At 49.8% G+C, this 21754-nt stretch overlaps 27 non-coding genes and 3 pseudogenes across 27 annotated transcripts; all 30 read right to left on the bottom strand.

Annotated features, from left to right (window-relative positions):
- Positions 1-1941: 1941 nt before the first annotated feature.
- LOC116409046 lies at positions 1942-2060 on the bottom strand. The gene has a single exon (XR_004221503.1). It is a non-coding gene; the product is annotated as a 5S ribosomal RNA (ribosomal RNA).
- A 145-nt stretch (positions 2061-2205) lies between these two features.
- LOC116408986 lies at positions 2206-2324 on the bottom strand. Its single transcript, XR_004221489.1, has one exon. It is a non-coding gene; the product is annotated as a 5S ribosomal RNA (ribosomal RNA).
- A 145-nt stretch (positions 2325-2469) lies between these two features.
- On the bottom strand, positions 2470-2588 carry LOC116408980. The gene has a single exon (XR_004221483.1). It is a non-coding gene; the product is annotated as a 5S ribosomal RNA (ribosomal RNA).
- Positions 2589-2733: 145 nt separating this feature from the next.
- Positions 2734-2852, bottom strand: LOC116409051. The gene has a single exon (XR_004221505.1). It is a non-coding gene; the product is annotated as a 5S ribosomal RNA (ribosomal RNA).
- A 145-nt stretch (positions 2853-2997) lies between these two features.
- LOC116408975 lies at positions 2998-3116 on the bottom strand. The gene has a single exon (XR_004221478.1). It is a non-coding gene; the product is annotated as a 5S ribosomal RNA (ribosomal RNA).
- A 145-nt stretch (positions 3117-3261) lies between these two features.
- On the bottom strand, positions 3262-3380 carry LOC116408971. Its single transcript, XR_004221474.1, has one exon. It is a non-coding gene; the product is annotated as a 5S ribosomal RNA (ribosomal RNA).
- A 145-nt stretch (positions 3381-3525) lies between these two features.
- LOC116408981 lies at positions 3526-3644 on the bottom strand. Its single transcript, XR_004221484.1, has one exon. It is a non-coding gene; the product is annotated as a 5S ribosomal RNA (ribosomal RNA).
- A 145-nt stretch (positions 3645-3789) lies between these two features.
- On the bottom strand, positions 3790-3908 carry LOC116409206. The gene has a single exon (XR_004221651.1). It is a non-coding gene; the product is annotated as a 5S ribosomal RNA (ribosomal RNA).
- Positions 3909-4053: 145 nt separating this feature from the next.
- Positions 4054-4172, bottom strand: LOC116408995. Its single transcript, XR_004221498.1, has one exon. It is a non-coding gene; the product is annotated as a 5S ribosomal RNA (ribosomal RNA).
- Positions 4173-4317: 145 nt separating this feature from the next.
- Positions 4318-4436, bottom strand: LOC116408969. The gene has a single exon (XR_004221472.1). It is a non-coding gene; the product is annotated as a 5S ribosomal RNA (ribosomal RNA).
- Positions 4437-4581: 145 nt separating this feature from the next.
- LOC116409117 lies at positions 4582-4700 on the bottom strand. Its single transcript, XR_004221563.1, has one exon. It is a non-coding gene; the product is annotated as a 5S ribosomal RNA (ribosomal RNA).
- Positions 4701-4845: 145 nt separating this feature from the next.
- On the bottom strand, positions 4846-4964 carry LOC116409139. Its single transcript, XR_004221584.1, has one exon. It is a non-coding gene; the product is annotated as a 5S ribosomal RNA (ribosomal RNA).
- Positions 4965-5111: 147 nt separating this feature from the next.
- Positions 5112-5229, bottom strand: LOC100335111 (oocyte 5S ribosomal RNA). The gene is given in 1 exon segment (NR_033270.1): positions 5112-5229. It is a non-coding gene; the product is annotated as an oocyte 5S ribosomal RNA (ribosomal RNA).
- A 145-nt stretch (positions 5230-5374) lies between these two features.
- On the bottom strand, positions 5375-5493 carry LOC116409360. The gene has a single exon (XR_004221801.1). It is a non-coding gene; the product is annotated as a 5S ribosomal RNA (ribosomal RNA).
- Positions 5494-5638: 145 nt separating this feature from the next.
- On the bottom strand, positions 5639-5757 carry LOC116409012 (annotated as a pseudogene).
- A 145-nt stretch (positions 5758-5902) lies between these two features.
- LOC116408955 lies at positions 5903-6021 on the bottom strand. Its single transcript, XR_004221458.1, has one exon. It is a non-coding gene; the product is annotated as a 5S ribosomal RNA (ribosomal RNA).
- Positions 6022-6166: 145 nt separating this feature from the next.
- On the bottom strand, positions 6167-6285 carry LOC116409317. Its single transcript, XR_004221762.1, has one exon. It is a non-coding gene; the product is annotated as a 5S ribosomal RNA (ribosomal RNA).
- Positions 6286-6430: 145 nt separating this feature from the next.
- On the bottom strand, positions 6431-6549 carry LOC116408950. Its single transcript, XR_004221453.1, has one exon. It is a non-coding gene; the product is annotated as a 5S ribosomal RNA (ribosomal RNA).
- Positions 6550-6694: 145 nt separating this feature from the next.
- On the bottom strand, positions 6695-6813 carry LOC116409306. Its single transcript, XR_004221751.1, has one exon. It is a non-coding gene; the product is annotated as a 5S ribosomal RNA (ribosomal RNA).
- A 145-nt stretch (positions 6814-6958) lies between these two features.
- LOC116408977 lies at positions 6959-7077 on the bottom strand. The gene has a single exon (XR_004221480.1). It is a non-coding gene; the product is annotated as a 5S ribosomal RNA (ribosomal RNA).
- Positions 7078-7222: 145 nt separating this feature from the next.
- Positions 7223-7341, bottom strand: LOC116408964. The gene has a single exon (XR_004221467.1). It is a non-coding gene; the product is annotated as a 5S ribosomal RNA (ribosomal RNA).
- Positions 7342-7486: 145 nt separating this feature from the next.
- On the bottom strand, positions 7487-7605 carry LOC116408949. Its single transcript, XR_004221452.1, has one exon. It is a non-coding gene; the product is annotated as a 5S ribosomal RNA (ribosomal RNA).
- Positions 7606-7750: 145 nt separating this feature from the next.
- LOC116408993 lies at positions 7751-7869 on the bottom strand. The gene has a single exon (XR_004221496.1). It is a non-coding gene; the product is annotated as a 5S ribosomal RNA (ribosomal RNA).
- A 145-nt stretch (positions 7870-8014) lies between these two features.
- On the bottom strand, positions 8015-8133 carry LOC116408965. Its single transcript, XR_004221468.1, has one exon. It is a non-coding gene; the product is annotated as a 5S ribosomal RNA (ribosomal RNA).
- Positions 8134-8278: 145 nt separating this feature from the next.
- On the bottom strand, positions 8279-8397 carry LOC116409262. Its single transcript, XR_004221707.1, has one exon. It is a non-coding gene; the product is annotated as a 5S ribosomal RNA (ribosomal RNA).
- Positions 8398-8542: 145 nt separating this feature from the next.
- On the bottom strand, positions 8543-8661 carry LOC116409041 (annotated as a pseudogene).
- A 145-nt stretch (positions 8662-8806) lies between these two features.
- LOC116409062 lies at positions 8807-8925 on the bottom strand. Its single transcript, XR_004221508.1, has one exon. It is a non-coding gene; the product is annotated as a 5S ribosomal RNA (ribosomal RNA).
- A 145-nt stretch (positions 8926-9070) lies between these two features.
- On the bottom strand, positions 9071-9189 carry LOC116409033 (annotated as a pseudogene).
- Positions 9190-9334: 145 nt separating this feature from the next.
- Positions 9335-9453, bottom strand: LOC116408987. The gene has a single exon (XR_004221490.1). It is a non-coding gene; the product is annotated as a 5S ribosomal RNA (ribosomal RNA).
- Positions 9454-9598: 145 nt separating this feature from the next.
- On the bottom strand, positions 9599-9717 carry LOC116408959. Its single transcript, XR_004221462.1, has one exon. It is a non-coding gene; the product is annotated as a 5S ribosomal RNA (ribosomal RNA).
- Between the last annotated feature and the right edge of the window lie 12037 nt (positions 9718-21754).

Below are 21754 nucleotides of genomic sequence, written 5' to 3' on the forward strand. Positions count from 1 at the left end.
TAAACGGTGGGGTAAACACAGTAACACCAAAGCCCGGCGCCTGTGTAACCGGGGGGGGGTAACACAGTAGCACCAAAGCCCGGCGGCTGTGTAACACGGGGGGGGAGTAACAAGTAACACCAAAAGCCCGGCGGGCTGTGTAACCGGGGGGGGTAACCAGTAACACCAAAGCCCGGCGGCTGTGTAACCGGGGGGGGGTAACCAGTAGCACCAAAGCCCGGCGGCTGTGTAACCGGGGGGGGGGGTAACACAGTAACACCAAAGCCCGGCGGCTGTGTAACCAGGGGGGCAACACAGTAACACCAAAGCCCGGCGGCGGCTGTGTAAAACGGGGGGGGGGGGGTAACACAGTAGCACCAAAGCCCGGCGGCTGTGTAACCGGGGGGGCAACACAGTAACACCAAAGCCCGGCGGCTGTGTAACCGGGGGGGGGTAACACAGTAACACCAAAGCCCGCGGCTGTGTAACCCGGGGGGGAACACAGTAACACCAAGCCCAGCGGCTGGTGAACCGGGGGGGGGGGGTAACACAGTAACACCAAAGCCCGGCGGCTGCGTAACCGGGGGGGGGGGTAACACTGTAACACCAAAGCCCGGCGCCTGTGTAACCGGGGGGGGGGGTAACACAGTAACACCAAAGCCGGCGCCTGTGTAACCGGGGGGGGGGGTAACACAGTAACACCAAAGCCCGGCGCCTGTGTAACCGGGGGGGGGGGGGGGAACACAGTAACACCAAAGCCCGGCGCGCTGTGTAACCGGGGGGGGGGGTAACACAGTAACACCAAAGCCCGCGCCTGTGTAACCGGGGGGGGGGTAACACAGTAACACCAAAGCCCGGCGGCTGTGCCTTTTACCCGCATGATATAATATACCCCTTAGATTCCTGTATAAGAACAAAACCGATCAGGGCGCCATCAGGGGGGCACAGCGGGGCAGTGTCCCGGGCCCGGCCGATTTGACTTCTAAATCTTCTTTAATCTGTTAAGCCAGGTCCTCTGTATTTCGATGGTTGAGCCGCCATGCGACTGCATGAATCAGCACGCACCGGGCGAACCTTATATAAGAGTAGCAGCAGCTGCCAGCCGGGGGATGCAGCCTGACGAACGGGGGAGCCAGTGGAAGCTGGGGGACGCTGGAGAGGATGCTGCAGGGAGCTGAAGAATGTTGGGGAGGGCGTAGGGAGCTGGAGGATACTAGGGGGAGCTGGAGGGAGCATGCTGGGAGGAAGCTGGGGGATGTTGGGGGAGGATGCAGGGAGGGAGCTGGAGATCTAGGCGGGAGCTGGAGGATGCTGGGAGGGAGCTGGAGGATGTTGGGGAGGATACTAGGGGAGGGAGCTGGAGGATGTTGGGGAGGATACTAGGGAGGAGCTGGGATAGGAGAGGCTGGAGGATGCTGGGAGGAGAGCTGGAGATACTAGGGGGGAGCTGGAGGATGTTGGGGGAATCGTGATGAGCAATGTTTTAGGGCGGTCCCTGCCCTGGCACCAATGCAAAACGTAACACCTGGCTACCAATGTTTTAGGGTGCCCTGGCTACCAATGTCTGTGTGTCCTTTGTACTGATGGGATGGGCCATTGGGGGCAGGGCGTAGGGGTTGGGGGGGCAGAAAATTTTTTGTGAGGGGCCCCGATTTCTGATGGCGGCCCTGAAACCGATTGTATTCTATAGAGCTTATCTGCTGTGTAACCTGTGCCAGTGAGCCCTATGTTCACACTGATTCCCCCCAGCTTGGATGTATAAATGACAGTAGCAAACACACAACTGGTACTGGTGCAGGCGGCAGTACATTAATTGGTATTACTATCTCTCTCTTGGGAAGAAAGCGCGCCTTTTGGCGAGTAGAAGCGGCTAAGGCATATCTCTCTCGGGCTCTTCTCAGAATCCATGCAGAAAAGCATAGAGAAGACTGCCTCCTGCTGGCCAGAATGGCAAAATGCAAAAGCCTACAACACCTGGTATTCCCAAGTGGTCTCCCATCCAGGTACTAACCAGGCCCTCCCCTGCTTAGCTTCCGAGATCAGACGAGATCGGGCGCTTTCAGGGTGGTATGGCCGTAGGCGATGCCTAGGCTGACTTTTTGTCCTCTTAAACATCTCCTAGCCGCTTCTACTCGCTCAATGGTGCACTCTCGGGCTCTTCTCAGAATCCATGCAGAAAAGCATAGAGAAGACTGCCTCCTGCTGGTCAGAATGGCAAAATGCAAAAGCCTACAACACCTGGTATTCCCAGGCTGTCTCCCATCCAGGTACTACCCAGACCCGTCCCTGCTTAGCTTCCGAGATCAAACGAGAGCGGGTGCTTTCAGGGTGGTATGGCTGTAGGCGATGACTAGGCTGACTTTTCGTCCTCTTAAACATCTCCTAGCCGCTTCTACTCGCTCATTGGCGCACTCTCGGGCCCTTCTCAGAATCCATGCAGAAAAGCATAGAGAAGACTGCCTCCTGCTGGCCAGAATTGCAAAATGCAGAAGCCCAAAACACCTGGTATTCCCAGGCAGTCTCCCATCCAGGTACTAACCAAGCCCGTCCCTGCTTAGCTTCCGAGATCAGACGAGATCGGGCGCTTTCAGGGTGGTATGGCCATAGACGATGACTAAGCTGACTTTTCGTCCTCTTAAACATCTCCTAGCCGCTTCTACTCGCTCAAAGGCGCGCTCTCGGGCTCTTCTCAGAATCAATGCAGAAAAGCATAGAGAAGACTGCCTCCTGCTGGTCAGAATGGCAAAATGCAAAAGCCTACAACACCTGGTATTCCCAGGCGGTCTCCCATCCAGGTACTAACCAAGCCCGTCCCTGCTTAGCTTCCGAGATCAGACGAGATCGGGCGCTTTCAGGGTGGTATGGCCGTAGACGATGACCAAGCTGACTTTTCGTCCATTTATACATCTCCTAGCCGCTTCTACTCGCTCAAAGGCGCGCTCTCGGGCTCTTCTCAGAATCAATGCAGAAAAGCATAGAGAAGACTGCCTCCTGCTGGTCAGAATGGCAAAATGCAAAAGCCTACAACACCTGGTATTCCCAGGCGGTCTCCCATTCAGGTACTAACCAAGCCCGTCCCTGCTTAGCTTCCGAGATCAGACTAGATCGGGCGCTTTGAGGGTGGTATGGCCGTAGGCGATGACTAAGCTGACTTTTCGTCCTCTTAAACATCTCCTAGCCGCTTCTACTCGCTCAAAGGCGCGCTCTCGGGCTCTTCTCAGAATCAATGCAGAAAAGCATAGAGAAGACTGCCTCCTGCTGGTCAGAATGGCAAAATGCAAAAGCCTACAACACCTGGTATTCCCAGGCGGTCTCCCATCCAGGTACTAATCAAGCCCGTCCCTGCTTAGCTTCCGAGATCAGACAAGATCGGGCGCTTTCAGGGTGGTATGGCAGTAGACGATGCCTAAGCTGACTTTTCGTCCTCTTAAACATCTCCTAGCCGCTTCTACTCGCTCAAAGGCGCGCTCTCGGGCTCTTCTCAGAATCAATGCAGAAAAGCATAGAGAAGACTGCCTCCTGCTGGTCAGAATGGCAAAATGCAAAAGCCTACAACACCTGGCATTCCCAGGCGGTCTCCCATCCAGGTACTAATCAAGCCCGTCCCTGCTTAGCTTCCGAGATCAGACAAGATCGGGCGCTTTCAGGGTGGTATGGCAGTAGACGATGCCTAAGCTGACTTTTCGTCCTCTTAAACATCTCCTAGCCGCTTCTACTCGCTCAAAGGCGCGCTCTCGGGCTCTTCTCAGAATCAATGCAGAAAAGCATAGAGAAGACTGCCTCCTGCTGGTCAGAATGGCAAAATGCAAAAGCCTACAACACCTGGTATTCCCAGGCGGTCTCCCATCCAGGTACTAACCAAGCCCGTCCCTGCTTATCTTCCGAGATCAGACGAGATCGGGCGCTTTCAGGGTGGTATGGCCGTAGACGATGACTAAGCTGACTTTTCGTCCTCTTAAACATCTCCTAGCCGCTTCTACTCGCTCAAAGGCGCGCTCTCGGGCTCTTCTCAGAATCAATGCAGAAAAGCATAGAGAAGACTGCCTCCTGCTGGTCAGAATGGCAAAATGCAAAAGCCTACAACACCTGGTATTCCCAGGCGGTCTCCCATCCAGGTACTAACCAAGCCCGTCCCTGCTTAGCTTCCGAGATCAGACGAGATCGGGCGCTTTCAGGGTGGTATGGCCGTAGGCGATGACTAAGCTTACTTTTCGTCCTCTTAAACATCTCCTAGCCGCTTCTACTCGCTCAAAGGCGCGCTCTCGGGCTCTTCTCAGAATCAATGCAGAAAAGCCTAGAGAAGACTGCCTCCTGCTGGTCAGAATGGCAAAATGCAAAAGCCTACAACACCTGGTATTCCCAGGCGGTCTCCCATCCAGGTACTAACCAAGCCCGTCCCTGCTTAGCTTCCGAGATCAGACGAGATCGGGCGCTTTCAGGGAGATATGGCCATAGATGATGACTAAGCTGACTTTTCGTCCTCTTAAACATCTCCTAGCCGCTTCTACTCGCTCAAAGGCGCGCTCTCGGGCTCTTCTCAGAATCAATGCAGAAAAGCATAGAGAAGACTGCCTCCTGCTGGTCAGAATGGCAAAATGCAAAAGCCTACAACACCTGGTATTCCCAGGCGGTCTCCCATCCAGGTACTAACCAAGCCCGTCCCTTCTTAGCTTCCGAGATCAGACGGGATCGGGCGCTTTGAGGGTGGTATGGCCGTAGGCGATGACTAAGCTGACTTTTCGTCCTCTTAAACATCTCCTAGCCGCTTCTACTCGCTCAAAGGCGCGCTCTCGGGCTCTTCTCAGAATCAATGCAGAAAAGCATAGAGAAGACTGCCTCCTGCTGGTCAGAATGGCAAAATGCAAAAGCCTACAACACCTGGTATTCCCAGGCGGTCTCCCATCCAGGTACTAACCAAGCCCATCCCTGCTTAGCTTCCGAGATCAGACGAGACCGGGCGCTTTCAGGGTGGTATGGCCGTAGACGATGACTAAGCTGACTTTTCGTCCTCTTAAACATCTCCTAGCCGCTTCTACTCGCTCAAAGGCGCGCTCTCGGGCTCTTCTCAGAATCCATGCAGAAAAGCATAGAGAAGACTGCCTCCTGCTGGCCAGAATGTAAAAAATGCAGAAGCCTACAACACCTGGTATTCCCAGGCGGTCTCCCATCCAGGTACTAACCAAGCCCGTCCCTGCTTAGCTTCCGAGATCAGACGAGATCGGGCGCTTTCAGGGTGGTATGGCCGTAGGCGATGACTAGGCTGACTATTCGTCCTCTTAAACATCTCCTAGCCGCTTCTACTCGCTCAAAGGCGCGCTCTCGAGCTCTTCTCAGAATCAATGCAGAAAAGCATAGAGAAGACTGCCTCCTGCTGGTCAGAATGGCAAAATGCAAAAGCCTACAACACCTGGTATTCCCAGGCGGTCTCCCATCCAGGTACTAAACAGGCCCGTCCCTGCTTAGCTTCCGAGATCAGACGAGAGCGGGCGCTTTCAGGGTGGTATGGCCGTAGGCGATGACTAGACTGACTTTTCGTCCTCTTAAACATCCCGTAGCCGCTTCTACCCGCTAAATGGCGTGCTCTCGGGCTCTTCTCAGAATCCATGCAGAAAAGCATAGAGAAGACTGCCTCCTGCTGGCCAGAATGGCAAAATGCAAAAGCCTACAACACCTGGTATCCCCAGGCGGTCTCCCACCCAGGTACTAACCAACCCAGTCCCTGCTTAGCTTCCGAGATCAGACGAGATCAGGCGCATTCAGGGTGGTATGGCCGTAGGCGATGACTAAGCTGACTTTTTGTCCTCTTAAACATCCCCTAGCCGCTTCTACTCGCTCAAAGGCGCGCTCTCGGGCTCTTCTCAGAATCCATGCAGAAAAGCATAGAGAAGACTGCCTCCTGCTGGCCAGAATGGCAAAATGCAAAAGCCTACAACACCTGGTATTCCCAGGCGGTCTCCCATCCAGGTACTAACCAAGCCCGTCCCTGCTTAGCTTCCGAGATCAGACGAGAGCAGGCGCTTTCAGGGTGGTATGGCCGTAGGCGATGCCTAGGCTGACTTTTTGTCCTCTTAAACATCTCCTAGCCGCTTCTACTCGCTCAATGGTGCACTCTCAGGCTCTTCTCAGAATCCATGCAGAAAAGCATTGAGAAGACTGCCTCCTGCTGGCCAGACTGGCAAAATGCAAAAGCCTACAACACCTGGTATTCCCAGGCGGTCTCCCATCCAGGTACTACCCAGACCCGTCCCTGCTTAGCTTCCGAGATCAAACGAGAGCGGGTGCTTTCAGGGTGGTATGGCTGTAGGCGATGACTAGGCTGACTTTTCGTCCTCTTAAACATCTCCTAGCCGCTTCTACTCGCTCATTGGCGCACTCTCGGGCCCTTCTCAGAATCCATGCAGAAAAGCATAGAGAAGACTGCCTCCTGCTGGCCAGAATTGCAAAATGCAGAAGCCTAAAACACCTGGTATTCCCAGGCGGTCTCCCATCCAGGTACTAACCAGGCCCGTCCCTGCTTAGTTTCCGAGATCAGACGAGATCGGGCGCTTTCAGGGTGGTATGGCCGTAGGCGATGACAAGACTGACTTTTCGTCCTCTTAAACATCCTCTTGCCGCTTCTACTCGCTCAAAGGTACGCTCTCGGGCTCTTCTCAGAATCAATGCAGAAAAGTATTGAGAAGATTGCCTCCTGCTGGTCAGAATCGCAAAATGCAAAAGCCTACAACACCTGGTATTCCCAGGCGGTCTCCCGTCCAGGTACTAACCAGGCCCTCCCCTGCTTAGCTTCCGAGATCAGATGAGAGCGGGCGCTTTCAGGGTGGTATGGCCGTAGGCGATGACTAGACTGACTTTTCGTCCTCTCAAACATCCTCTTTCCGCTTCTACCCGCTCGAAGGGGCGCTCTCGGGTTCTTCTCAGAATCAATGCAGAAAAGCATAGAGAAGACTGCCTCCTGCTGGCCAGAATGGCAAAATGCAAAAGCCTGCAACACCTGGTATTCCCAGGCGGTCTCCCATCCAGGTACTAACCAGGCCCGTCTCTGCTTAGCTTCCGAGATCAGACGAAATCGGGCGCTTTCAGGGTGGTATGGCCGTAGGAGATGACTACGCTGACTTTTCGTCCTCTTAAACATCTCCTAGCCGCTTCTACTCGCTCAAAGGCGCGCTCTCGGGCTCTTCTCAGAATCAATGCAGAAAAGTATTGAGAAGACTGCCTCCTGCTGGTCAGAATCGCAAAATGCAAAAGCCTACAACACCTGGTATTCCCAGGTGGTCTCCCATCCAGGTACTAACCAGGCCCTCCCCTGCTTAGCTTCAGAGATCAGACAAGATCGGGCGCTTTCAGGGTGGTATGGCCGTAGGTGATGACTAAGCTGACTTTTCGTCCTCTTAAACATCTCCTAGCCGCTTCTACTCGCTCAAAGGAGCGCTCTCGGGCTCTTCTCAGAATCCATGCAGAAAAGCATAGAGAAGACTGCCTCCTGCAGGCCAGAATGGCAAAATGCAAAAGCCTGCAACACCTGGTATTCCCAGGCGGTCTCCCATCCAGGTACTAACCAGGCCCTCCCCTGCTTAGCTTCCGAGATCAGACGAGATCGGGCACTTTCAGGATGGTATGGCCGTAGACGATGACTAGACTGACTTTTCGTCCTCTTAAACATCTCCTAGCCGCTTCTACCCGCTCAATGGCGCGCTCTCGGGCTCTTCTCAGAATCAATGCAGAAAAGCATAGAGAAGACTGCCTCCTGCTGGCCAGAATGGCAAAATGCAAAAGCCTGCAACACCTGGTATTCCCAGGCGGTCTCCCATCCAGGTACTAACCAGGCTCTCCCCTGTTTAGCTTCCGAGATCAGACGAGATCGGGCACTTTCAGGATGGTATGGCCGTAGACGATGACTAGACTGACTTTTCGTCCTCTTAAACATCTCCTAGCCGCTTCTACCCGCTCAATGGCGCGCTCTCTGGCTCTTCTCAGAATCCATGAAGAAAAGCATAGAGAAGACTGCCTCCTGCTGGCCAGAATGGCAAAATGCAGAAGCCTAAAACACCTGGTATTCCCAGGTGGTCTCCCATCCAGGTACTAACCAGGCCCGTCTCTGCTTAGCTTCCGAGATCAGACGAGATCGGGCGCTTTCAGGGTGGTATGGCCGTAGGAGATGACTACACTGACTTTTCGTCCTCTTAAACATCCCCTAGCCGCTTCTACTCGCTCAAAGGGGCGCTCTCGGGCTCTTCTCAGAATCAATGCAGAAAAGTATTGAGAAGACTGCCTCCTGCTGGTCAGAATCGCAAAATGCAAAAGCCTACAACACCTGGTATTCCCAGGTGGTCTCCCATCCAGGTACTAACCAGGCCCTCCCCTGCTTAGCTTCAGAGATCAGACGAGATCGGGCGCTTTCAGGGTGGTATGGCCGTAGGTGATGACTAGGCTGACTTTTCGTCCTCTTAAACATCTCCTAGCCGCTTCTACTCGCTCAAAGGAGCGCTCTCGGGCTCTTCTCAGAATCCATGCAGAAAAGCATAGAGAAGACTGCCTCCTGCAGGCCAGAATGGCAAAATGCAAAAGCCTACAACACCTGGTATTCCCAGGCGGTCTCCCATCCAGGTTCTAACCAGGCCCTCCCCTGCTTAGCTTCCAAGATGAAACGAGAGCAGGCACTTTAAGGGTGGTATGGCCATAGTCGATGACTAGACTGACTTTTCGTCCTCTTAAACATCTCCTAGCCGCTTCTACTTGCTCAAAGGCGCGCTCTCGGGCTCTTCTCAGAATCCATGCAGAAAAGCATAGAGAAGACTGCCTCCTGCTGGTCAGAATCGCAAAATGCAAAAGCCTACAACACCTAGTATTCCCAGGTGGTCTCCCATCCTGGTACTAACCAGGCCCTCCCCTGCTTAGCTTTCGAGATCAGATGAGATCGGGCGCTTTCAGGGTGGTATGGCCGTAGGCGATGACTAGAGTGACTTTTCGTCCTCTTAAACATCCCCTAGCCGCTTCTACCCGCTCAAAGGCGCGCTCTCGGGCTTTTCTCAGAATCCATGCAGAAAAGCATAGAGAAGACTGCCTCCTGCTGGCCAGAATGGCAAAATGCAAAAGCCTACAACAACTGGTATTCCCAGGTAGTCTCCTATCCAGGTACTAACCAGGCCCTCCCCTGCTTAGCTTCCGAGATGAGACGAGAGCAGGCGCTTTCAGGCTGGTATGGCCGTAGGCGATGACTAGACTGACTTTTCGTCCTCTTAAACATCTCCTAGCCGCTTCTACTCGCTCAAAGGCGCGCTCTCAGGATCTTCTTAGAATCCATGCAGAAAAGCATTGAGAAGACTGCCTCCTGCTGGCCAGAATGGCAAAATGCAAAAGCCTACAACACCTGGCATTTCCAGGCGGTCTCCCATCCAGGTTCTAACCAAGCCCGTCCCTGCTTAGCTTCCGAGATCAGACGAGATCGGGCGCTTTCAGGGTGGTATGGCCGTAGGCGATGACTAAGCTGACTTTTCGTCCTCTTAAACATCTCCTAGCCACTTCTACTCGCTCAAAGGCGCGCTCTCGGGCTCTTCTCAGAATGAATGCAGAAAAGCATAGAGAAGACTGCCTCCTGCTGGTCAGAATGGCAAAATGCAAAAGCCTACATCACCTGGTATTCCCAGGCGGTCTCCCATCCAGGTACTAACCAAGCCCGTCCCTGCTTAGCTTCCAAGATCAGACGAGATCGGGCGCTTTCAGGGTGATATGGCCGTAGGCGATGACTACACTGACTTTTCGTCCTCTTAAATATCCCCTAGCCGCTTCTACTCGCTCAAAGGTACGCTTTTGGGCTCTTCTCAGAATCAATGCAGAAAAGTATTGAGAAGTAGGGATGTAGCGAACTGTTCGCCGGCGAACTAATTCTCGCGAACATCGGGTGTTCGCGAACTTTCGGCGTATGTTCGCCATTTGGGTTCGCCTTAGCTGGCGCTAAATTTTGACCTCTCACCCCAAACCAGCAGATACATGGCAGCCAATCAGGCCATGCAGATACATGGCAGCCAATCAGACCACTCCCTTCCATATATAAACCGAAGCCCAGCAGCCATTTTACATTCTGCCTGTGTGTGCTTGAAGAGATAGTGTAGGGAGAGAGCTGTGATTGATTTGAGGGAGAGTTTAAGTAGTTTTTCTGGCTAGTAATCTACTTTCTACTGCTCTGTATTTGTGTGGCGAGAGGACTGAGGAGCTGTGTATTTATTTTGAGGGAGAGTTTAAGTAGTTTTTCTGGCTAGTTATCTACTTTCTACTGCTCTGTATATTTTGTCTAAATAACAATTTGTCTAAATAACAATAATAATTCCGTGTCCAGAAACACAACCTGAGTGACGGTTTTCCACCAGCAATAATATATTCCGTATCCACTACTGTATACGTTGCCCTTGCAGGCCTTGTTGCCCGGTGTCTGCAACCAAGTGCCACCTAGCTGTGTGATCTTTTTCACAATTTGTCTAAATAACAATAATAATTCCGTGTCCAGAAACATCACTTGAGTGACGGTTTTCCACCAGCAATAATATATTCCGTATCCACTACTGTATACGTTGCCCTTGCAGGCCTTGTTGCCCGGTGTCTGCAACCAAGTGCCACCTAGCTGTGTGAGCTTTTTCACAATCTGTCTAAATAACAATAATAATTCCGTGTCCAGAAACATCACCCAAGTTGTTGTTGTTTTGTAAAAATAAAAAAAATGCCAGGCAAAGGCAGGCCGCCACGCAGAGGCACTAGGGGCCGTGCTGCTATGATATCCTGTGGCCCTAGGAAATTGCCCAGTTTTCCGAAGGCACTTACCCTGAACTCCCAAAATGCTGAAGAGGTAGTTGACTGGCTTACACAGCACACCCCATCCTCTACCGTTTCTAACTTTGCCACAACATCCTCATCCTCCTCTGCTATGGGCACCCCACGTACCACTTCCTCCACCACCGCCGCCCCTTCTTCACTGGAGTCAGAGGAGTTATTTACTCATGAGTTTGTTGAACTGAGTGATGCGCAACCATTATTGCCAGAAGAAGATGAAGGAGATGCGGACGTTACACCAGATATCATAATTCAGGCAGGCAACACAACAGAGATGGACATAAGGTGTGATGAGGTCCCCGCTGCTGCTGCCTTCTGTTAGCTGTCAGAAGAAATTGATGCATCTGAGGAGAATGATGATGAGGAGAGTGATATTTTGTGGGTGCCCACAAGAAGAGAGCAAGAGGAGGATAGTTCAGATGGAGAGACGGAGAGTCAGAGAGGCAGGAGGAGAATAAGACTTAGAAGAAGCAGGGACAGCTCCCAGGGAACAGTAGGGCAACAACATGAATCGGCACCTGTGGTCAGCCAGCCAACGCACCCGCCAACTTCTACTGTTACTGCTAGAAAGCCCACATCAAAAGGCTCAGCAGTGTGGCATTTTTTTAATGTGTGTGCCTCTGACAAAAGCGCTGTAATTTGCAATGAGTGCAGTCAGAAACTGAGTCTTGGGAAGTCCAACATCCACTTAGGTACAACTGCTATGCGAAGGCACATGAACGCCAAACACAAAGCACTATGGGAGCAACACCTCAAAGGCAGCAGCCAAACGCTAAGCCACCCTCCTTCTGCTCCAGCATCTTACTGCTCTACCTCTGCTGTCCTTGACCCATCTCAACCACCCTCCACTCCGCCTTCCACCTTGACCACCAGTTCCTGCTCATCTGCCCCCAGCCAAGTTTCTGTGAGGGCCATGTTTGAGCGTAAGAAACCAATGCCTCCGAGTCATCCCCTTGCCCGGCGTCTGACAGCTGGATTGTCTGCACTCTTAGCCCGCCAGCTTTTACCATTCCAGCTGGTGGACTCTGAGGCTTTCCACCAATTTGTAGCAATTGGGACACCACAGTGGAAGGTACCCAGCCGCAATTTTTTTTCACAGAAGGGAATACCACACCTGTACCAGCATGTGGAGAGCCAAGTCACCGCATCTCTGTCATTTAGTGTTGGGGCAAAGGTCCATATGACTACTGACACATGGTCCTCCAAGCATGGTCAGGGCAGGTATGTCACCTACACTGCCCACTGGGTGAACCTGGTGATGGCTGGGAAGCAGGGAATGCGTGGTTCAACAACAGTGGAGTTGGTGTCACCGCCACGGGTTGCATGTGGGTCTGCCACCACCTCTACTCCTCCTTTGCTCTCTAACTCGTCTTCTAAGTCGTCTTCTAAGTCGTCTTCTAACTTGGCTTCTTCCTTGGCTTCTTCCTCCTCTGCTGCTGTGTCCTCCTCCACACCTGTGCACCCCCAGCTCCACATAGGCTATTCGACGTGCCAGGTACGCCGTTGTCATGCTGTCTTGGGCATGACGTGCCTGGAAAGCAGAAACCATACCGGATCTGCACTCCTGTCATCTCTGCACTCACAGGCCGATCGGTGGCTGACCCCACACCAACTGAAAATCGGAAAAGTGGTGTGTGACAATGGAAGCAATCTGTTGGCAGCACTGAGACTGGGCAATTTAACACATGTGCCCTGCATGGCACATGTTTTAAATTTGATAGTCCAACGGTTTGTCTCGAAGTACCCAGGATTGCAGGACATTCTCAGGCAGTCCAGGAAGGTGTCTGGCCATTTCAGACGTTCCTACACAGCCATGGCATGCCTTGCTGACATTCAGCGGTGGCACAAGTTGCCAGTCAGGCGTTTAATTTGCGTCAGCCAGACTCGCTGGAATTCCACGCTAATGATGTTTGAACGTCTGCTGCAACAACAAAGAGCCGTCAATGAATACCTATTTGAACTGGGTGGTAGGACTGGATCTGCAGAGCTGGGGATTTTTTCCCCCGTTACTGGGTGCTTATGCGCGACGCCTGCAGGCTGATGCGCCCTTTTGACGAGGTCACAAATATGGTTAGTCGCACTGAAGGCACCATCAGCGACCTAATACCCTTTGCTTTTTTTCTTGAGCGTGCCGTGTGACGAGTGACAGATGACGCTGTAGACCAGCGTGACCAAGAGCATGATTTCTGGGCGGAATCACCAGAACGTTCCCAGGCACCTGCTGCAACGCAGGGAGAGGTGTCAGAAGTGGAGTCAGAGGAGGAAGGTGGCTTTGTGGAGGCGGAAGACCAACAGGAGCAGGCTTCCCAGGGGGCTTGTGGTCACCTTTTGGGGAGCCCTGGTCTTGTACGTGGCTGGGGGGAGGAGACGGTGGTGGATGAGGACGTAGTCCTTGAAAACGAGGAAGGGGAGATGGATACCTCTGCATCCAACCTTGTGAGAATGGGGTCTTTCATGCTGTCATGCCTGTTGAAGGACCCCCGTATCAAGAGGCTTATGGAGAAGGACCTGTACTGGGTGGCAACGCTACTAGACCCTCGTTACAAGCATAAAGTGGCAGAAATGTTACCAACGTACCACAAGTCCGAAAGGATGCTGCATTTCCAAACCAGCCTGCAAAACATGTTGTACAATGCTTTTAAGGGTGATGTCACTCCACATTCCAGGGGCAGAGGTGCCGGTAATCCTCCCACGAGCACACCTGCAAGGACAATGCACTTTGGCCACTCTGTAACGTCAGACATGCAAAGTTTTTTCAGTCCAAGGCAGCGCCAGGACCCTTCTGGATCCACCCTCTGAGAACGCCTCGACCGGCAGGTAGCGGACTACCTGGCATTAACTGCAGATATTGACACTCTGAGGAGCGATGAACTCCTGGACTACTGGGTGCGCAGGCTTGATCTGTGGCCAGAGCTGTTACAATTTGCCATAAATCTGTTGTCTTGCCCCGCCTCAAGTGTCCTCTCAGAAAGGACCTTCAGTGCAGCAGGAGGGATTGTAACTGAGAAGTCGCCTAGGTCACAAAAGTGTTGATTACCTGACCTTTATTAAAATGAATGAGGCATGGATCTCGGAGGGTTACTGCACGCCGGAAGACTTGTTCTGACTGCCCATGCAGCTGTCCTTCTCTGCACGCCGCTTGACACCACACACAGCTGTCCTTTAGCGTCCTCCTCCACCACCGTACAAACTAGGGTGCAAATCCTACTGGCTTAATTTTAAGCCAAACTTTTTGGACAGGTAAATTCTGAATTTTTCTGTCTTCTGTGCTTGGCACCCTATCTTAGTTCTTTGAAAGGGTTTGCCTGGGGCATGGTTATGATACCATCTATCTTTGATGTTTTTTCTGTCTTCTGTGCTTGGCACGCTATCTTCATTTTTTTTAAAGGGATTGCCTGGGGATTGGTTATGATACCATCTATCTTTGATGTTTTTTCTGTCTTCTGTGCTTGGCACGCTATCTTCATTTTTTTAAAGGGTTTGCCTGGGGATTGGTTATGATACCATCTATCTTTGATGTTTTTTCTGTCTTCTGTGCTTGGCACGCTATCTTCATTTTTTTAAAGGGTTTGCCTGGGGATTGGTTATGATACCATCTATCTTTGATGTTTTTTCTGTCTTCTGTGCTTGGCACGCTATCTTCATTTTTTTAAAGGGTTTGCCTGGGGATTGGTTATGATACCATCTATCTTTGATGTTTTTTCTGTCTTCTGTGCTTGGCACGCTATCTTCATTTTTTTAAAGGGTTTGCCTGGGGATTGGTTATGATACCATCTATCTTTGATGTTTTTTCTGTCTTCTGTGCTTGGCACCCTATCTTAGTTCTTTTAAAGGGTTTGCCTGGGGCATGGTTATGATACCATCTATCTAACATATTTTTTCTGTCCTCTGTGCTTCAGTGGCTGCAACAAAAAAAACATAATTTTTCAGGAATGTACACATTCCTGATTTTTCAGGGTTCTGCAACAGCGGCAAAATCGTATCTTTTATGGTCACCACAGGTGATCAAAAAGGTAGGACAAAACTGGGCCCACACTGCAGAATCAGTGTTTTTTGGTTCACGTCACTGTACATTGAATTACCTCTGCCTGACCGTGCACGTGCGCACAAGCACGGTGACTGCTAAACACACCACTACAGAAATATTCCCACCGACGGGACGAACGTCCTGGAGATGACAAGCAACTAGTAAAAACTATTATTCGCTCACTTGACAGTATCATTAAAGCTTTTTGCGTTTTTTTTCGTTGCAGTAAACGCGGCGTTTTGTCTTTGCGTGTGAACCGGCCATAACCTTTACACAACTTGATTGGCATGTAGACGCCGGACTTTTTAAAGCAGTTTATTACATAAGTTTAGGAATGTAGTGTGATTTCTGCCCTTTACAGCACAAAACGCAATGCTGTGTCAACAACGTAATTTTCAGAGAAATTTTTGCCCTTGATCCCCCTCCTGCATGTCACTGCCCAGGTCGTGGCACCCTTTAAACAACTTTTAAATCAGTTTTCTGGCCAGAAATGGCTTTTCTAGGTTTTAAAGTTCGCCTTCCCATTGAAGTCTATGGGGTTCGCAAAGTTCGCGAACGTTCGCACTTTTTGCCGAAAGGGTTTGCGAACTTTTTTGGCGAGGTTCGCTACATCTCTACTCGTGACTTCTTTTGGCACCTAAATTCACTAATGGGTGGATATTTAAGTTGTAACATCGTGCCTTATCCTTGAGAATTGCCCCCAAGTGGGACAGAAGCAATGGGACTGCTGAGATTCTATTGGGAAGCTGGGAATGTTGGATGAAAGCCTGGCTGCACATGAAACCCCACAAACTGTTCCCCAGTGGTGCAATGCTTTGGGATTTTCCCCCTGGAAGGTTGCTGCTGTGGGGCCCATGGTTCCCAGAGTGAGAGAAGAATTTATTTATGAAATCCTTGATGAGGAACAAATATTTTACCACCCAAGAATGGCTGCGTCACGGCGAGATTGTGCCAGGGTTCTGCTGAATGTCCTTATAGATAGCCCCAGAGATAGACCGTGAGAGGGTCTTTGCAGGGCAACTAATCTCCCCGTGTACCACTGCCCTTACAATAGGCTGCTAATCCCCATTAATATGTTACTGACCCCCCCACGGGGCCCCTACCAGAGGTGTGAAATGGAGACTGGGTGAAACAAAACAAAACAGAAGAGTTTAGAATTGATCTGACAGTTACACTGAGCTTTACTCCATTTTGAGAATGGCAGGAAACAATGTTGTTAAAATGTTGTATAAATGACGTTTAAATGACAAATTCACAAAAGTGTCTGTAATCTGTCTTTCTTTCACCAAAAACGGAAAAGTGTCGGTTGAGTCGGAATTTAGTCGGAATTCTGTTTGTGAATCTGGAGAAAGTGTTTCCCACCAGTTTTTTCACCACTTTTACAACCAAAAAGGGCTCCCTCCCCTTCTGTGAATTCCCCCCGTAGAGTCTTCAGAATGAGACAAAAGAGCTGCAGGTAAAATCTACAGTTTCACTCGCCCCCGGCCATTATTCACATGAAGTTATTTCTGGACTATGGATTGACTTTTGTGGGACACTGGGACTTTATTTTTGTTATCCATAGAAGGATTTGTTGCTGCTGTGTTACCTCTGGACTTTACAAAATAATTAGAAAAATGCCACGTTTTTCCCTGACACTATTTAGGTCCTTTTCATGACATTTGGTGGCAGCGGTGGGATTGCTCTCAAAAAAACACCCAGAGGACCCAGAGCTATTTGAACGCCCAGAGAGCTGGACTACAATGGACTCTCCTATGGCTATGGAAGATCATTCAGTATCTGATGAGGAGGAAACAACATGTTCTCCATTGGGTTCTGCTTTCCCAGCAGGGGATGAGCAAGTCAGGGCCACAGATCCTGTGATGGATCCATATAATCAGTGGATCACGGTTTTGGGGCCCGGCCTTTCTGCTGCAGATCCCCTGTGGGTCTTTGAGCTTCTCAGGAGGCTCTAGGTACAAGGGAGAACCACCAATCACCTGCACTGGATTCGCCAGAATCAGTCCTGAGGGCTTTGATCTACAAACCAGTAGTGAAATTAAAGGGGTTGTTCACCTTCAAATTAACTTTTACTTTTATGTTATACAATGGGCAGTTCTTAACAACTTTTCAATTAGTCCTCCTCATTTGTTATAGTTTCTGAATTATTTGCCTTTTTTTTTCAACTCTTTCCGACTTTCAAATGGGGTCACTGACCCCAAAAAACAGAGTAGTCGCAACTGCCTATGACTAAATACCGGTAGGGAACGAAACGCGTAAGGCGGCATTTTTTGGGGTTTGTATGTTTTTAATATGGACTTTTGAACAAAAATGTGATTTTTCTTTTGAATTTGTGTGTAGAGTTTGGGACACGTCTGGATTTTGTTGTTTGATTTGCCCCATCTGGGGGCGTGTCCCATTTACTTTGGCTCTTTTTGAATGGCTGCTGAGGATCCTCATTATTTGATAAAATATGCACTGAAAGCCAAAAGCTATTGCTCTGTGAGGCTACAGTTTCATTGTTATATTTCTGTTCAGGCCCTTTCCTATTCATATGCCAATGTCTCACTCACGCCACTGTTAGGGGGTTGCTAGGGTGATTTGAACCCCAGCAACCAGATACCTGCTAATATTCCAAACTGGAGAGCTTCTGAACAAAAAGCCAAATAATTAAAAAAACACACATAATAAAAAATGAAGACCAATTGCAAACTGTTTCAGAATATGACTCTACATCAGAGGTCCCCAACCACCGGGCTGCGGACAGCATGGGACTGGGCCGCTGGCGTTCCCCTGAGCGGCAAGCACCACCAATTCAGTACATGAATGCGCATGCTGCGCAACAGAAGACATTAATCTAACTAATTGAACGCACCATACACACATCTGCGCCTGCAATACGTGCTGCACCCGTAAACGCCCCCCCCCCGGTCCATGGAAAAATTTTCCCGGTAGTAACCGGCCCGTGGCGCAAAAAAGGTTGGGAGACTTACCGCCAGTTCTTTAGAGCCTCAGCCAAGGAACCCACAGATACCCATTGGGTTTTTGCCAGCTAGTTACATCACCCTTAACCAGTGGGTAAGACCTAGTGGGGTTAGAGCACTTGAGGCTCTTTGCCAGCTTTGCTTATTGGAGCATTACCTAGAAAAATGTGCGAGGGTGGGATCAAACACCACTTACCCTAGTGGAAGTCACTAGACTGGCAGATAAGTTTCTGGAAAGTCAATGTAATTGCCCCAGGGGTGACCATCTCTGCCAGGATCCAGTCACTTAGTCTGTGCACCAGGATACAACCCCAGGGATTGCACCACCGAACTGAAAACTGCTACATTTGTGGCTCCAGCTCCCATTTGCAAGTGTGAGAGAAATGCTGGATTAGAGGTGGAAGGTGTTTATATTTCTCCCAGATTTCTCTCTTATATATACTAAGCTCCAGGGAAAGTATGTCAGTAGGGAAAGAGAGTTCTCTCACTGCATTCGGATTTTGGAAAAGCCGGTAACAAGGGCCCTGGAGTGAATGGGAGTGAGCGGGTGGGACTTCCATTCCCCAGGCTATCCGGGTTATGGTGAAGCCTGGCTAATTAGTGGCCTCGTTAGGCTTCAGGGGAAACCCCTTTAAACATGTTGTCTCCAGAGCTACTCACTCTCTCCCTCCCTGGGGAACTGTCTGTGTGTAGTAACGGGAAAGCCGGACACAGTGAGTAACCAACAAACTACTGTTTATGTAGAGTTGGATGTTAGACCCTCTCTATTGCATAGGGAGCCGGTGTGTGTTAGTTAGAGCCGGACACAGTGAGTAACCAAACAAACTACTGTTTATGTAGAGTTGGATGTTAGATCCTCTCTATTGCATAGGGAGCCGGTGTGTGTTAGTTAGAGCCGGACACAGTGAGTAACCAAACAAACTACTGTTTATGTAGAGTTGGATGTTAGACCCTCTCTATTGCATAGGGAGCCGGTGTGTGTTAGTTAGAGCCGGACACAGTGAGTAACCAAACAAACTACTGTTTATGTAGAGTTGGATGTTAGACCCTCTCTATTGCATAGGGAGCCGGTGTGTGTTAGTTAGAGCCGGACACAGTGAGTAACCAAACAAACTACTGTTTATGTAGAGTTGGATGTTAGACCCTCTCTATTGCATAGGGAGCCGGTGTGTGTTAGTTAGAGCCGGACACAGTGAGTAACCAAACAAACTACTGTTTATGTAGAGTTGGATGCTAAATCCTCTCTATTGCATAGGGAGCCGGTGTGTGTTAGTTAGAGCCGGACACAGTGAGTAACCAAACAAACTACTGTTTATGTAGAGTTGGATGTTAGATCCTCTCTATTGCATAGGGAGCCGGTGTGTGTTAGTTAGAGCCGGACACAGTGAGTAACCAAACAAACTACTGTTTATGTAGAGTTGGATGTTAGACCCTCTCTATTGCATAGGGAGCCGGTGTGTGTTAGTTAGAGCTGGACACAGTGAGTAACCAAACAAACTACTGTTTATGTAGAGTTGGATGTTAGACCCTCTCTATTGCATAGGGAGCCGGTGTGTGTTAGTTAGAGCCGGACACAGTGAGTAACCAAACAAACTACTGTTTATGTAGAGTTGGATGTTAGACCCTCTCTATTGCATAGGGAGCCGGTGTGTGTTAGTTAGAGCCGGACACAGTGAGTAACCAAACAAACTACTGTTTATGTAGAGTTGGATGTTAGACCCTCTCTATTGCATAGGGAGCCGGTGTGTGTTAGTTAGAGCCGGACACAGTGAGTAACCAAACAAACTACTGTTTATGTAGAGTTGGATGCTAAATCCTCTCTATTGCATAGGGAGCCGGTGTGTGTTAGTTAGAGCCGGACACAGTGAGTAACCAAACAAACTACTGTTTATGTAGAGTTGGATGCTAAATCCTCTCTATTGCATAGGGAGCCGGTGTGTGTTAGTTAGAGCCGGACACAGTGAGTAACCAAACAAACTACTGTTTATGTAGAGTTGGATGTTAGACCCTCTCTATTGCATAGGGAGCCGGTGTGTGTTAGTTAGAGCCGGACACAGTGAGTAACCAAACAAACTACTGTTTATGTAGAGTTGGATGCTAAATCCTCTCTATTGCATAGGGAGCCGGTGTGTGTTAGTTAGAGCCGGACACAGTGAGTAACCAAACAAACTACTGTTTATGTAGAGTTGGATGTTAGACCCTCTCTATTGCATAGGGAGCCGGTGTGTGTTAGTTAGAGCCGGACACAGTGAGTAACCAAACAAACTACTGTTTATGTAGAGTTGGATGTTAGACCCTCTCTATTGCATAGGGAGCCGGTGTGTGTTAGTTAGAGCCGGACACAGTGAGTAACCAAACAAACTACTGTTTATGTAGAGTTGGATGCTAAATCCTCTCTATTGCATAGGGAGCCGGTGTGTGTTAGTTAGAGCCGGACACAGTGAGTAACCAAACAAACTACTGTTTATGTAGAGTTGGATGTTAGACCCTCTCTATTGCATAGGGAGCCGGTGTGTGTTAGTTAGAGCCGGACACAGTGAGTAACCAAACAAACTACTGTTTATGTAGAGTTGGATGTTAGATCCTCTCTATTGCATAGGGAGCCGGTGTGTGTTAGTTAGAGCCGGACACAGTGAGTAACCAAACAAACTACTGTTTATGTAGAGTTGGATGTTAGACCCTCTCTATTGCATAGGGAGCCGGTGTGTGTTAGTTAGAGCTGGACACAGTGAGTAACCAAACAAACTACTGTTTATGTAGAGTTGGATGTTAGACCCTCTCTATTGCATAGGGAGCCGGTGTGTGTTAGTTAGAGCCGGACACAGTGAGTAACCAAACAAACTACTGTTTATGTAGAGTTGGATGTTAGACCCTCTCTATTGCATAGGGAGCCGGTGTGTGTTAGTTAGAGCCGGACACAGTGAGTAACCAAACAAACTACTGTTTATGTAGAGTTGGATGTTAGACCCTCTCTATTGCATAGGGAGCCGGTGTGTGTTAGTTAGAGCCGGACACAGTGAGTAACCAAACAAACTACTGTTTATGTAGAGTTGGATGTTAGACCCTCTCTATTGCATAGGGAGCCGGTGTGTGTTAGTTAGAGCCGGACACAGTGAGTAACCAAACAAACTACTGTTTATGTAGAGTTGGATGCTAAATCCTCTCTATTGCATAGGGAGCCGGTGTGTGTTAGTTAGAGCCGGACACAGTGAGTAACCAAACAAACTACTGTTTATGTAGAGTTGGATGCTAAATCCTCTCTATTGCATAGGGAGCCGGTGTGTGTTAGTTAGAGCCGGACACAGTGAGTAACCAAACAAACTACTGTTTATGTAGAGTTGGATGTTAGACCCTCTCTATTGCATAGGGAGCCGGTGTGTGTTAGTTAGAGCCGGACACAGTGAGTAACCAAACAAACTACTGTTTATGTAGAGTTGGATGTTAGACCCTCTCTATTGCATAGGGAGCCGGTGTGTGTTAGTTAGAGCCGGACACAGTGAGTAACCAAACAAACTACTGTTTATGTAGAGTTGGATGTTAGACCCTCTCTATTGCATAGGGAGCCGGTGTGTGTTAGTTAGAGCCGGACACAGTGAGTAACCAAACAAACTACTGTTTATGTAGAGTTGGATGTTAGACCCTCTCTATTGCATAGGGAGCCGGTGTGTGTTAGTTAGAGCCGGACACAGTGAGTAACCAAACAAACTACTGTTTATGTAGAGTTGGATGTTAGACCCTCTCTATTTCATAGGGAGCCGGTGTGTGTTAGTTAGAGCCGGACACAGTGAGTAACCAAACAAACTACTGTTTATGTAGAGTTGGATGTTAGACCCTCTCTATTGCATAGGGAGCCGGTGTGTGTTAGTTAGAGCCGGACACAGTGAGTAACCAAACAAACTACTGTTTATGTAGAGTTGGATGTTAGACCCTCTCTATTGCATAGGGAGCCGGTGTGTGTTAGTTA

The sequence above is a fragment of the Xenopus tropicalis genome, chromosome 2 (assembly GCF_000004195.4).
Source record: "Xenopus tropicalis strain Nigerian chromosome 2, UCB_Xtro_10.0, whole genome shotgun sequence".
NCBI lineage: Eukaryota > Metazoa > Chordata > Amphibia > Anura > Pipidae > Xenopus > Xenopus tropicalis.